Source organism: Otolemur garnettii, unplaced genomic scaffold, assembly GCF_000181295.1.
Source record: "Otolemur garnettii isolate 467f Iridium unplaced genomic scaffold, OtoGar3 scaffold00128, whole genome shotgun sequence".
Taxonomy (NCBI): Eukaryota; Metazoa; Chordata; class Mammalia; order Primates; family Galagidae; genus Otolemur; species Otolemur garnettii.
In genome coordinates, this window is record NW_003852523.1 from 4,069,519 (window position 1) to 4,082,441 (window position 12,923).

The window sequence follows — 12,923 nt, forward strand, 5'->3', positions numbered from 1 at the left end:
AAAAAAAAAAAAAAAAAAGAACCAGTGCACTCACTCCTCCACACATCCCGCTGATGGGATCCAGCTGCTCAAGTCTCAGCTGTCTTTGCCTCCTGGTGCCTTCAAAGACCTTGTTTGTCACCCCAGACCCACAGCCGCAAACAGACCAGGCCCCAGATCTGCTGTGTGACTGAGCTCAGGTGGGCTCGGCAGGCTCAAGGACATCTTGGAGCAGGTGCACCCTCTCCTGCCCCTTCTCCTCCCTCTTCTGGGCACTGACTCCTGCGTGACAGGACAGGCTTAGGAGAGGGCAGGACCAGCATGGTAGGGCTCCCTGGCCACTGCTCCAGACCTCCGAAGGGAGGACCCACGCAGGGAGCACACAGCTCACAGGCAGGGGTGGGGGCTCTCCCTGGTGCCACACATGGCACATGACTGAAGGGACGCCCACCTCCCCAGCTCTTCCCCCATCCTGGCGGAACTGGTGGGGCGGTGGCAGCTGGCCATATGTGGTCAGCTTCTGTCTCCAGGAAGACCCGAGGGGGAAGGTCTGACCCAGATCTTAGCACTATTTTTAGCACAGCGTTGCTGCCTCAGAGCAGCACAGGATACTCTACTGGACACCTGCAACCTGTGCCTTATTTTATAATAATCTTATAGAAATGTGAAACCACAATCAAATTACAATTGGCTTGGGGGTGAGGATGTCCCTGGAAAAAGGACAAGGGACATTATATAGGGCAAGAGGCTCTTGGACTTCATTTACACCATATGGTGACCAGAATGTAACCAAACATACTGACGCAGCAAGGGCTGCCTATGGCAGAACTGGGGGCACCACAGTGGGGCTGGGAGGGCCAGTCAGAAGGGGTGGGCTCAGGACAGGAAGCAGCACAGGGACACAGGGGCAGGGGACACGACCCAGGCTGCTGTCAGGCCCGAGCAGGGTGGGACTGCACCTCAGTCCTTGCCCTGAATGCACATAGCGTAATGATATAAATCCTGCCACGTCCCAGACAAGGACAAGGCAGGCAACAGACAGGGCCGGAGGCACAGCGGCTGTGGGGCAAGATGTTGTCCAGAGCTGGGCCAAGGGGTCTGGGTCCATCACTACGCCCCTCACAGTTGTGCCCATCAGCAAGTCACTGAACGTCCCCAAATCTAGGTTATCCATTGAGTGGTGGTGATAGTCCTATATCCCAGGAAGGGGGCCATATTGAAAGGGGGTGTTTGCACCATGGGAAACTCATCTTATGTGCCAGATCCAGCAGGGAGAGCCCCTATCCCGGGGCTACCAGCCAGTGACTCAACAGGCCTAGGCACACTAGGGACAGCTCAAGGGATGTCCCCCCTGCTGAACCCCCACAGCCCTCACTGTCTCCAGAATTTAGCTGGGACCACACTTACCCCACTGCTGCCCTCAGGGACCACCTGGGACAGGGTACATCCTGCTCAGGCAGGGCATTTATGAGCTGGACAACATCACAGGCAAACAAACATCTCTAATGACAGCCTGGCCCTGGCACTCACCAACAAGGAAGGGGCTTCCCTGAGGCTGGGACAACAAGATGGGAGGGGTACAAAAGCCCACAGCCCCAAGCACCCCACATACTCACTCACTCAGTTCAACCCCAGCATGGCCATGTCCACCATGTCCGTCTGCTCCAGCACTTGCACTGAGCTCTGGCAGGTAGATGACTGTCCAGAGAGCTGCTGTGAGCCCCTCTGCTGTGCCCCCAGCTGCTGTGCCCCAACCCCCTGCCTGACCCTGGTCTGCAGCCCAGTGAGCTGTGTGTCCAGCCCCTGCCAACCAGTCTGCACCAGCTCCTGCACACCCTCATGCTGCCAGCAGTCTAGCTGCCAGCCAGCTTGCTGCACCTCCTCCCCCTGCCAACAGGCCTGCTGCGTCCCAGTGAGCTGCAAGCCCATGTGCTGTGTGCCCATCTGCTCTGGGGATTCTTCTTCATGCTGCTAGCAGTTTAGCTGCCAGCCACCTTGCTGCACCCCGTCCCCCTGCCAGCAGGCCTGCTGTGTGCCCGTGAGCTGCAAGCCTGTGTGCTGTGTGCCTGTCTGCTCTGGGGATTCCTCTGTATGCTCCCAACAGTCTAGCTGTCAGCCAGCTTGCTGCACTCTCACCTTGTGCAAGCAGTCCTGCTGCACTACTGTGTGTCACAAGCCCGTGTGCTGTGTACCTGTCTGCATTGGGGGCACTCCCTGCCCGGCCCTCTCCTGCTGCCAGCCCAGCCCCTGCCCCTCTTTCTGCTGCAGACCCTCCTCCTGTGTGTCCCTCCTCTGTCGCCCTGTGTGCAGACCTGCCTGCTGCGTCCCCACCTCCTCCTGCCAATCCAGCTGCCCCCTCCCAGCCTCCAATGTATCCCTCCTCTGCCGCCCAGCCTGCTGAAGCCTCTTCTGAAGAGGTCCAGCTCTTGGCTTGGCGCCTGTGGCTCAAGTGGCTAAGGCGCCAGCCACGTACACCCAAGGTGGCGGGTTCGAATCCAGCCTGGGCCGGCCAAACAACAATGACGGCTGCAACCAAAAAATAGCCAGGCGTTGTAGCAGGCGCCTGTGGTCCCAGCTACTTGGGAGGCTCAGGCAGGAGACTCGCTTGAGCCCAGGAGTTGGAGGTTGCTGTGAGCTATGATGCCATGGCACCCTACCCAGGGGGATAGCTTGAGGCTCCGTCTCAAAAAAAAAAAAAAAGAAAAGAAAAAAGAAACTGCTGCTAAATGTAGTGGCTCATGCCTGTAATCCTAGCACTTTGGGAGGACTGCTTGAGGCAAGGCGTTCAAGACCAGCCTAGGCAACAGAGAGAAACCCCCATCTCTACAAAACACATTCTAAAAATTAACCAGGTGTGGTGGTGCTTGCCTGTAGCCCCCACTACTCAGGAGGCTGAGGCAGGAGGATCACTTGAGGAGTTCAAGACTGCAGTGAGCTATAATCAGGACACTAGACTCCAGGCTTGGTGACAGAGCAAGACCCTGTCTCTAAAAAACAGAAATCTCTCAAATCAGTACAGTTTCCCTATACTCCTTCCTTGCCTGCACTCATGCCTACCTTCAGGTTGTCCTTTGTCAATGCTTAAGATGGGAGATACAGGCTTGGCACCTATAGCTCAACCGGCTAGGGCGCCGGCCACGTACACCTAAGGTGGCGGGTTCGAATCCCCAGCCCGGACCCGCCAAACAACAATGACGGCTGCAACCAAAAAATAGCCAGGCGTTGTGGCGGGCGCCTGTGGTCCCAGCTACTTGGGAGGCGGAGGCAGGAGACTCGCTTGAGCCCAGGAGTTGGAGGTTGCTGTGAGCTGTAATGCCATGGCACTCTACCCAGGGGGACAGCTTGAGGCTCCTGTCTCAAAAAAAAAAAAAAGAGGTCCAGCTCTTGATGGGCATGTTTCCAGGGCCCAGCACCTGAGCCACCATCCCTCCACTGCTGACCTCTCAGCGGCTTCAATGTTGCCACTTCCCCTCCATGCTCAACAACCCCTCCACCCTCTCACCTCATTCTAAGGGGCTCCCCAGCATCTCAAGAAGACCCTGCCCCCGTTCCTCCTGGAACCACTTTTCACCATCCAGGCTTAGTGGCCTCAATTCAGCTGCTCCTGGGGCCTTCTCAGCCAGTGCTAGGACCGTGCTTGCTGCCCTAATAAAGCCCTGCATACATGCTGCTGTCCTCTGCACTCTGGGTCATCTCTGACTGAGCTGTGAGCCCATCCTGCCAGGAGGCTCGGAGTCCGTACACGCATCCCTCTGGCCACCTGACACACACCTGTGCTGGCCTGCCCTGTGCTGCATCCCCACAGCACCTGTGCCAGAGCCAGGAGAGTCAACTTTAGCAACCTCTCCCAGGAGTCCCTGCAAGTGGGTCCCAGAGGTTAACAGCAGCGGGCACAACAGTAGGGCTGCCCAGTGGCCCGGGGTGGGGTCAGCCAGAGAGGAAGGGTGCCTCCCAGGAAACCCAGCCCCTCTGCCCTCACCTGGCCCATCCCAACTGCCCTAGGATGTCCTGCTCCCTAGCCCTACACCCACTCTGTCTGTAGCCTCTTGCTCAGGCCATGAATACCCTGAGTCTTTTTCCAACACAGAAAAATAAATGAAACCAAACTCCATCTCCCACACCCCCCCTGGCTCATCAGCTGCCCTGAACCCCTGGAAACGGCTCTCAAAGACCCCACTTTATACCCTGCTGCTTCCCCGATCACATGCCCTTCCTGCCACCTTGACTGCTGGCCAGGACCACCGCTGAGGACAACCTCAGCTTCTCCCTGACTCTGGACACAGAGTCAACTCCCAGGCTCCAGGATGGTGTCCTATTCCCCTCCCACCTCCAATCCCCTCTGTGCCTGTCATGGACCAACTTTCCCCCACTGCCCTGCTCTGGTTGGGGCTCCCCAGCCCAGATGCCCTCCCAGGCATGGCACCTACTGCAGCTGCAGATGGCTGTGCCCCCTCTCTGAGGCTGAGCCCGCTCTCCTGCCACACCATCCTCCTGGCCTGGGCATCTCTGGGGTATGTCCTGCCTCTCACCACCCTCACCTCCCCAGTGAAATGTGGTCTTTTTGATCACCTGATAGAGGACAACAAACCATCAGAAAGTGAGAGAAACAGACTCGCAGCACACAAATGTCCCTGTGAGGAGACACTCCCAGCCCGCTACCTTGCTGTAATTAAACACCATCCTGAGATGTCCCTCCCTCAACCTGGAAGAGCCCTAAGGGACAGCAGGATGTGAGCTCTGGCCCAGCCCTTTCCCTTAGTTCCTGCCAAAAACCAGATCCCCAGGACTCTGACAGGCCATTCCCCCCAACCCCCTCCCCCCCCGCCCCCCCAACCCCTCCACCCCCCGAGAAAAGAGGAGAAAGTAAAAGAGGCCTGCAGCAGCTGTGCAGTCTGCAGGAGGGACCTGGTGCCACCCTCACAGATACCAGCAGCTTCTCCGGAAGGCACCTTCCCTCCCCCACTCCCTCCTCTCTCTCTTTTTCTCAAAATAATAAACCTTTTACTGCTTTTCATCCTAATCTTTGAGTGAGAAAACTTTCTCAGCCCATGAAGTAAGGCCCCACCTCGACACCCAGTCCAGGTGACTGTACCTGGTGTGCTAACTCGCTCTGGGTCGCTGCACACAAGCCAGCAGGGGCCAACAGCCAGCTCCTAGGTGGCCTCCCCTCCCTCTTGGACCCTGGACTTTTACTCAAATGTTCAATCCTGTCTGGCTGTGGCTGGGAAGGTCAGCCTGGCTGGGGTGAGGTTCAAGGGGAAAGAGGCCAGAGGGTAGGTGGCCTGAGGATCCCACACCATGAGGTTCCTTGGGGCCATTAGGGATGAGGCCTCCACATTTCCCAGATCCCCAAGCACCTCATGCCAGCCCTCACTCCCACCAGAGCTGCTCCCAAGCCTGCAGCGGTCTCTTGCCTCCCCACTGATGTCAGTGCCACCTCCAGCTCCTGAGCCCCTGCTGTGGAACCGGGTATGAGCCAGTGAGGTCCTCCTGGCCATAAACCCATGAAGTCCATTTTGTCCAGTGCCACCCCTAAAAAGGGGTTCCCCAGAGCCTTCCGCAGAGAGCAGGGCCCCCCTCCCAAAGAGAACTGGACCCGTGTAAATGGACAGACAGATCAGCCCTACAACTCTCCCTCTTCCCACCTTCTGGGGCCTGTGGAGGCAGGTGGGGGGGGGTCCTGACGCCTGCTTCCCTGGGGTACTCCACCTCACCCCCCACAACTTGCTGGGGGACCCTACTATGGAAGAGAGAGTGAGAGAATTCAGTTCTCCAGCTCTTTTCTGGGACTCACCACTGTGGGCTGCCAGTGGAGCGTTCTCTAAGATGTCAGCAGTCCCATGGTCACGTTCCTCTCCCACCCAGAGAGTGACTGGGGGCCCTCAACCTCCGTGTGCTCTTGGCACCCCTGGCTGGCTAGTAAAATCCACAGGCTCCTCCTCAGAAACATGTTTTTAAATGCATAAAATATAATACAGCAGATTTTAAAGGAGACACCTATACCCCGAAGCCCCTCTGAGGACAAAGACTGGAAAATACCAGCTTTCACATCACGTCCAACCGACCCCCACCCTCATTGGAGCTGGGGGGTCGGGGAGGCAGCAGGTGGGGCAGTGTAGACGTGGCTACTCTGGATGAGGAGGCGCGGAGTGCCGGGGGCAGAGAGGCTGGGCGAGCGCCCCCTACCGGCGCCGGGGGCTCCAGGCATAAACGCGAGTTAGGGACGGCGGAGGTACAGCCCAGGACCACATTCCCGCGGCTCCCCGAGACTGGGCCGGACCCAGAGAGAAGCGGAAAACCTCCCACCCCTCGCCCCCACCCCAACACTGAGGTTTCAGCTGAGCCAGGATCTCCTAATCCACCCAAGAGGGTGGGGGAGCGAAAGCGGAGATGAAGGGTGGGACAAGGAGGACGGGAGGGCGGAGGTGGGGGAGAAGTGGAAGGGGTGGAGAGGCGTGGTGGGAGGAGAGGAAGTGGGAGAGGTGAGAGGGGAGGAGCTTGAAGCCACGGACGCGAGGAAAAGGTGGGAGGGGCAAAGGGCGCAGTGGGAGGGACAGAGAGTTGGGAAGGGCGGCGGCAAGGGCTGGTGGTGTGGGCGGAGCCAATGGAAGGGGCGGGGCGCAGCGGGAGGTGGGAGGGGAGGTGTGCGGTGGGAGGATGGAAGGGAAAGGAGCCAGGGAGGTGTAGGGTGGGAGGGGTGGAGGGCGAGGTGGGAAGGCCGGAGGGCCGATGCGAGGGGCGTTATGCGGTGCGGTGGCGAGCGGGTGGGGGCCGCTGGTGCACCTTCAAGGTGCTGCCGACGCTGGGCTCGGTCCTCCGGACACCTAGCGCAGCCCTGGGAGCAACCTGCACTGGCCGCCTGCCCTTGAAGCATGCCGTCCCGCGAAAGACCCCTAGGAGAGCTCGGTTTAATCCCAAAAGGCAAAACCCTAGAGCCAGCCTGGAGCGTGTGCAGTTCCCGCCTAAAAATAAATATTCTTATCCTTATTTCTGAGGGAGATAACATGCCCTGGCCTTCCAGCTGAGAATTTGTACAAACCTAAAGGAGTGTAGAGAGTGAGGGCTGCAGCCTCAAGAGCAGCAGAGCGCGGACGTCTGGCTGGACGGGAAAGAAGGTGAGGGGTGTGGTAGGGGGTCCTGCAGGCTCGGGTCGCTGAACCTAGTCCTTTGCCGGGCAGGAACGTGTTACATAAACAAAGTGATGGGTAGGCTCGGAACCCTGGAAGTGTCCAGTGGATCGGAAACTGCCCGGCTGTGCAGCTTCCGCTCGGCTCCCAGCCTGGGGACAGAGCGGCCTCCCCCTCTCCCACTTCCCTCCCCCGTCACCCCGGGGATAGCCCACCCTCCACCACCACCACCGGGACAGCGAAGCTTCCCCGCAATGCACACTGTGTGGCCCACAGAGAGGCTGGTCTCGGGTCCACGTCCCCGGCCACTTCAGGCCCGCGGAGTTGGCCCCACGTGAATCGAGCACTGAGCGCAGCCGAAAGAGGGCGTCGGGGGGCACAGCGCGGTCCCGGAGACCTCGCGGAGGATCTGCCCTCCTGGGGCTCACGCTCCCTCGGGTAGTAAACTTCAGGTCCTAAGGACAAAGGCGGTGGAGGATTCCTGACAGCGGCCAGCGAGGTGGGAAGGGTGGGTGGGCTGGAAACCCCTCCCCCATTACAAAGTGGGCTGCTGCGGGCAGGGCTCTTTTAAAGCAAATCTGGCCTTGATGCCACCTCAGTTCTTTCTCTAGCCTCTAGGCCCAGACTACGGACCACCCCCCCTGCACCTGCTGAAAGCCTGGACCCTGCTGTCTCACCCCCCACACGCACACCTGCCCTGAGTGTCCCCTCCTCCAGGACCCCGACCCCTTTCCACTGAGTTGCAGGCTCTGGGTGGCCAGGGTCCTCTGGCCTGTGGTTGCTCCACCTCTCCACTTTAGTCCCCCACACTGGCTCTCTGCCCATTGCCCCAAAGCCCACTCTGCCCCTGGCAAACAGCGGTGCTCAGATGGTCACTGTGAGATGATGCCAAGTGATAGGGTGGACAAGCTGAGTCGGGGGCAGACGGACCACAGGGACTTCCCTACAGCATCTCCTTGCCCCAGACTCCCTGACACAGCCCCCACCTGATTCCAGTGACAGCCCCTGCCTAGAAAGAGGCTTCTCTGCTAGGCCCCCAAATCCCTGCACATCAGGGTCGGGACCTTACAGAAGTCACCCTTCAGCCTTCTTGTGTTGGGCCTAGTTCTGGGATCAGCCTGTGGCTGTGCATCTGTAGCACCCAACAGCTCATAAAAGGCATCTCACCCCAGAATCCTACCTGCCACACTCCGCCTAGGGGAGCCCAACCCACACAGCCCCTCAGACCCCACCCTCTACCCCCAACCCTAGCTGGAACAGCCGAATACTGGGCTCAGTGCTGGGCTAATGCCACCTTCATGCTGACTGCCCTTTGGGGGATGGGCAAGCACCCAGCCCCACCCCTCAGTGAGAGTCCAGCAGAGTCCAGACCAGACACAAGTCAGACATTCAACCTCAGTTTCACCATCAGCAAACTGGCCATGCTTATCCATATGCTCAGTGGGGATCTTAGGTGTGCCACAAAAATTTTAAAGATCACTAATTAGCAGGGCACGGTGGCTCACACCTGTAATCCTAGCACTCTGAGAGGCTAAGGTGGGTGCCTGAGCAAGAGGCATCTCTAAAAAAAAAAAAAAACAGGGATTGTGGTGGGTGCCTACAGTCCCAGCTGCTCAGGAGATTGAGCCAAGAGAATCACTTGAGCCCAAGAATTTGAGGTTGCTGTGAGTTGTGACAAAGTGAGACTCTGGCTCAAATAATAAATAAAAATAAAGATTATTTTTGAAAGAAGTTCAAAACACAGTAAGTATATTCTTTTTTTTTCCTTTTACTTTTTTTTAAATCAACATAATAAGTTTGCCACTTAAGTATAACTATAGACTCACGTGTGCCATGAGATTTTCTTTTTAAGGCTGAACAACACTGGATGTGCTAATTCCTTGGTGGCCTGGGTCAGCACCCCAGCATCTGTATAGTCCTGGTCAGTGTCCCAGTACCCCTGGGGCTCCCTTCCCCAGCAGCCAGCCCCACCTGGTCCATCCAGAGACATGGCTCCTGCCTTCTATTTCTTACTGAGGCCAGGCAGTAGTGTCCCCACCAGACCTGCCCTCTGCCCCCGCCTCCGGCCTCCTGGACTGTCCACCGTGCTCTTGTCCTACTCCAAGAACTCTGACCTCTATTCTCTCAACTTCCAGTCTACTCTGGGCCCTGCCATCTCTCAGGCGTCATGGTTAATGCTTCCTAAGGTGAGGGGGTAAGGCTTTAGTCTCTCCCCCCTGCTCCCATTGGGTTGGGGATGCCTGAAAATCCGACCTCACAATCTCCTGATTTGCAAACCAAATACTAGAAAATGTGTCTGAGTCTGACAAGGGCAAAGAGAGATGGGATTGAGTGCTCAGAATCAGAGCAGGGCTCTTTCTCTCCTAAAATATCCAGATGATGGGGAGTGGGTCCCAGAGGTGGACCCAAACCCCCAAGCCTCATGACTGTACCAGCCAAAGCTCTACACTGTGATGCCTGTTTTCATCCTTGGGGACCAGGACAGGGCCCCAGGGAGGTGGAGTGCAGCAACATACACACAACCCTATAGCAAGACTCACGGTGCTTTTCTTTTTTTTTTTTTTTTTTTTTGAGACAGAGCCTCAAGCCGTCCCCCTGGGTAGAGTGCCATGGCATCACAGCTCACAGCAACCTCCAACTCCTGGGCTCAAGCGAGTCTCCTGCCTCTGCCTCCCAAGTAGCTGGGACCACAGGCGCCCGCCACAACGCCCGGCCATTTTTTGGCTGCAGCCGTCATTGTTGTTTGGCGGGTCCGGGCTGGGGATTCGAACCCGCCACCCTAGGTGTACGTGGCTGGCGCCTTAGCCGGTTGAGCTATAGGCGCCGAGCCTCACGGTGCTTTTCAAAACTGAATGGAACCAATATGATTTTTCAAGAACTGTTTGAAAACCCTGCTGGCCATTATGCAACTCTCTTGGGATCGTTCCAAATTCAGCTCAATATTATTTGCTTGACTTTTATCTTTCTTCTCTAGTTCGTGGTATTAATAACTGGGTCATCTTTTAACTATTTGCAACGTACCTTCAGGGGAGTGGGCGGGCTTTATAAATAACCTTTGTTATTATTGTGCAGGTTGATTCTGTTCCCAGCACTGAAGGAAACATGAAAATACATGTTTGTGACTCATCCCCAAACCAGAGAGGACCGCCGGTGCTGAGGACTATGGCCCCACACTACCCTGGGGTCCCTGTGCAGGGGAGGGGAAGAGGCTGGCACTTGGCCTTGGGTGAGGCCAGGGGATTTTGCTTGGCAGCAAGCTGACTTGGCCCCTGTGTTGTGTGCAGACTCTCCTGCTGCAGACAGGCCCAGGGGCAGGAGCAGTTGTCCTCACACAGAGCAGGGGCTTCCAGCCTTTCCCAGCACCCAGGGCCCCCCACCTTGGCCTGGAGGCAGGTGCAGAGTCACAGCCTACCTAGCTGGCCAGAGACATTCACAGACCCACTACCCGTGTGAGTCACCGTTCCAAACTTGGGTCTTCCTGGGCCATCTCCTGTCATGACATCAGGAACCAAGTGCCACCATCCATAGCCTGGGGCATGGAAGACTTAGACTATTCCAGGGAACTAGAACCACTCTCAAGCTACCCCTCACCTCCTTCTCACAACCACACTGGCCAGGTCCTTCTGTGAGGTCCTCAGCTTGCATCACTAACTGTCCTGTGGCTGGGGTTCTAGTTTCCTGCTATTTTGTTGTATTTTTTTTTTTAATTTTTGTTTGATAAGTAAATCTCTTCTTGGTGGAAACTCTAGAAAAGTATTAACGTGTCATGGTCATTAACAAGGCAAAATGGCCTCTCTAAAAAGGTGGGAACAGAATCTGCTCCCACAGAGGTGGCCTCCTGTGCTAGCCAGCGCTTCCCTCAGGCTCCCCTGCGTGCTAGCAGCTTCGCCTGCATCCCACGTCACGCTCATGGTCTCCTGGGGACAGAACATGCCCAGTGGCAGCCCTCTGCTTCCTAAGAGCAGGCTGGGGTGTCTCTCCACTGGCTGAGGAAAAGGGAACTGCCGGGGCTGCTGCGACTTCATTCCTGAAGCAGGTGTAAGGCCTTCCCCGGGGCCGAGCAGGTATGCACTTGCGGAGGCCTCTGATCTGCTGCTGAAAGCTTTGAAACTCTCCCACCCTGGCAGCCGGTGCAGGGAGCGCGCCCATTGTCACTGCCGCGGCTCCCTTTAATCCTCCCGCCCTGCCCCTCCCACTTCTATCTGTCTCCCAGGGTGCTAACTACAGGTCCTCCCAAAGCGTCCGCAGGCACCGGGCAACGACCTGAACTCGCGTTAGAAAGTAGCGTTTCCTACTCTACATCCCTCCCAGTTCCGCAGCGAGGAGCCCCTGCCCCACGTCCGGAAGTCGCTGGCTTACCTGTGCAGGGCTCCCCGCGCTGGGCGCTGTGGCCGGGGGTCGGCAGGGGCAGGAACAGGACACAGAGCGCGAGCAGGGCAGACATGAGGGGCTCGGGTCCCCAGCGCCATGCAGGGGTTCCGCTCAGTCTGCCGGGAGGCAGCTGCTCCTCAGACCCGGAGGGGTCAGCGGTCCAGGGGCTGCCTCGGGCCCGGGTGATCACTTCGATGGCCACATGCCAGTGGCCCCGACAGAGGTGACTCTGGTGTCCGTGCTGAACCTTCTAGTTGCTCCTCGGAGGGAGGCAGGTGGCCCTGGCAGGTTGGGGCTGCAGCTGGCGGGTTTATCTCTTCATTTCCATGATGGGCTTGGGTCCCGCCGCGCAGGTGACAGGTGATAACAATCTCAGCACGGGCTGCGATTAGTCATTGGCAAAGCGCATTTTCCAAAAGGAAAGACAGAAATAGGTCGCACAACGGAGAGCTGGGTAGAGACCAGAAAAACTTAGAAAACCTGTTTCCCTCGGTGCGGGCTCCCGGCGTGCTCCCTCTGGGGACGAGGGGCCGGCGACCCTGGTATAGCCAGGAGCTGAGCGGGCTGGCGCGATCTGCTAGGTTTTGGGGAGAAGGCAGGTCCTAGCGCTCTTCTGGGTCCCGGCACTGGCGCGTCCCCAGGAGGGGCTGGCGACCGCGGAGGGCTTTTTATGCGCTGCCCAGCCTCCCCGGGGTGTGTGGGTTTGTCAGCTGTTGGGTTTCAGGAATTTCCCTCTGGAGGGAAGTCGGTCCTTAAAGGGAACAGCAAGGGAGGGAGGGGGCTGGGAGTCGCTCTGGGCAGGGGTCCTGAGGTCTGGGCTCTCAGACTGCCACTGGAGGCGGAGCAGCTACCTAGCAAAAGCTGGAGCTCTTCAAAGTAGCACCCAACTGCCTCCCACCCTCTACCGACAACCCATCGGACACAGCATTAGTCCAAGGACTGGCTGAAAGGCAGTTGGGTGCCTGCCTGGCGTGGAGCCCCCAGATCCAGGCTGCACAGCTCTCCCGGATCTTCCACTCCCTGCCAAGGGCCCCCAAATGTTTGCTGGTTTCATGAGTAAAACCCCAGCACAGAGGGCTGTGTGGAGGCTACATCTGGCACAAAAGGTGTCTCCAGAGACACCGACAGAAACAGAGCGAGGGACAAAGCAAGCAGGGACAGAGGGGAAAGGGGAAGGAGGGGTGGGAGAGACAGCTCCTGAGAGCACTGAAGGCTCTTCCTAAGAAATAACTCCAGTGATTGGAGTCTCCTTCCCCTTCCTCCCCCTTCCTCCCCACTGCCTCTGCTTCCTCGTCTCTCCCTCTCTCTTTCTCCTCTCCCTCTCTCCCTCTCCCTTCCTCCTCTCTCCCTTTCCCTTCCTCCTCTCTCCCTCTCTCCCTTCCTCTTCTCTCCCTCTCCCTTCCTCCTCTCTCCCTCTCTCCCTTCCTCTTCTCTCCCTCTCCCTTC

At 57.8% G+C, this 12,923-nt stretch overlaps 1 pseudogene; it reads left to right on the top strand.

The window, feature by feature from the left end:
* The first annotated feature begins 1,615 nt into the window (after positions 1–1,615).
* On the top strand, positions 1,616–2,380 carry LOC100943373 (annotated as a pseudogene).
* Positions 2,381–12,923: the final 10,543 nt, after the last annotated feature.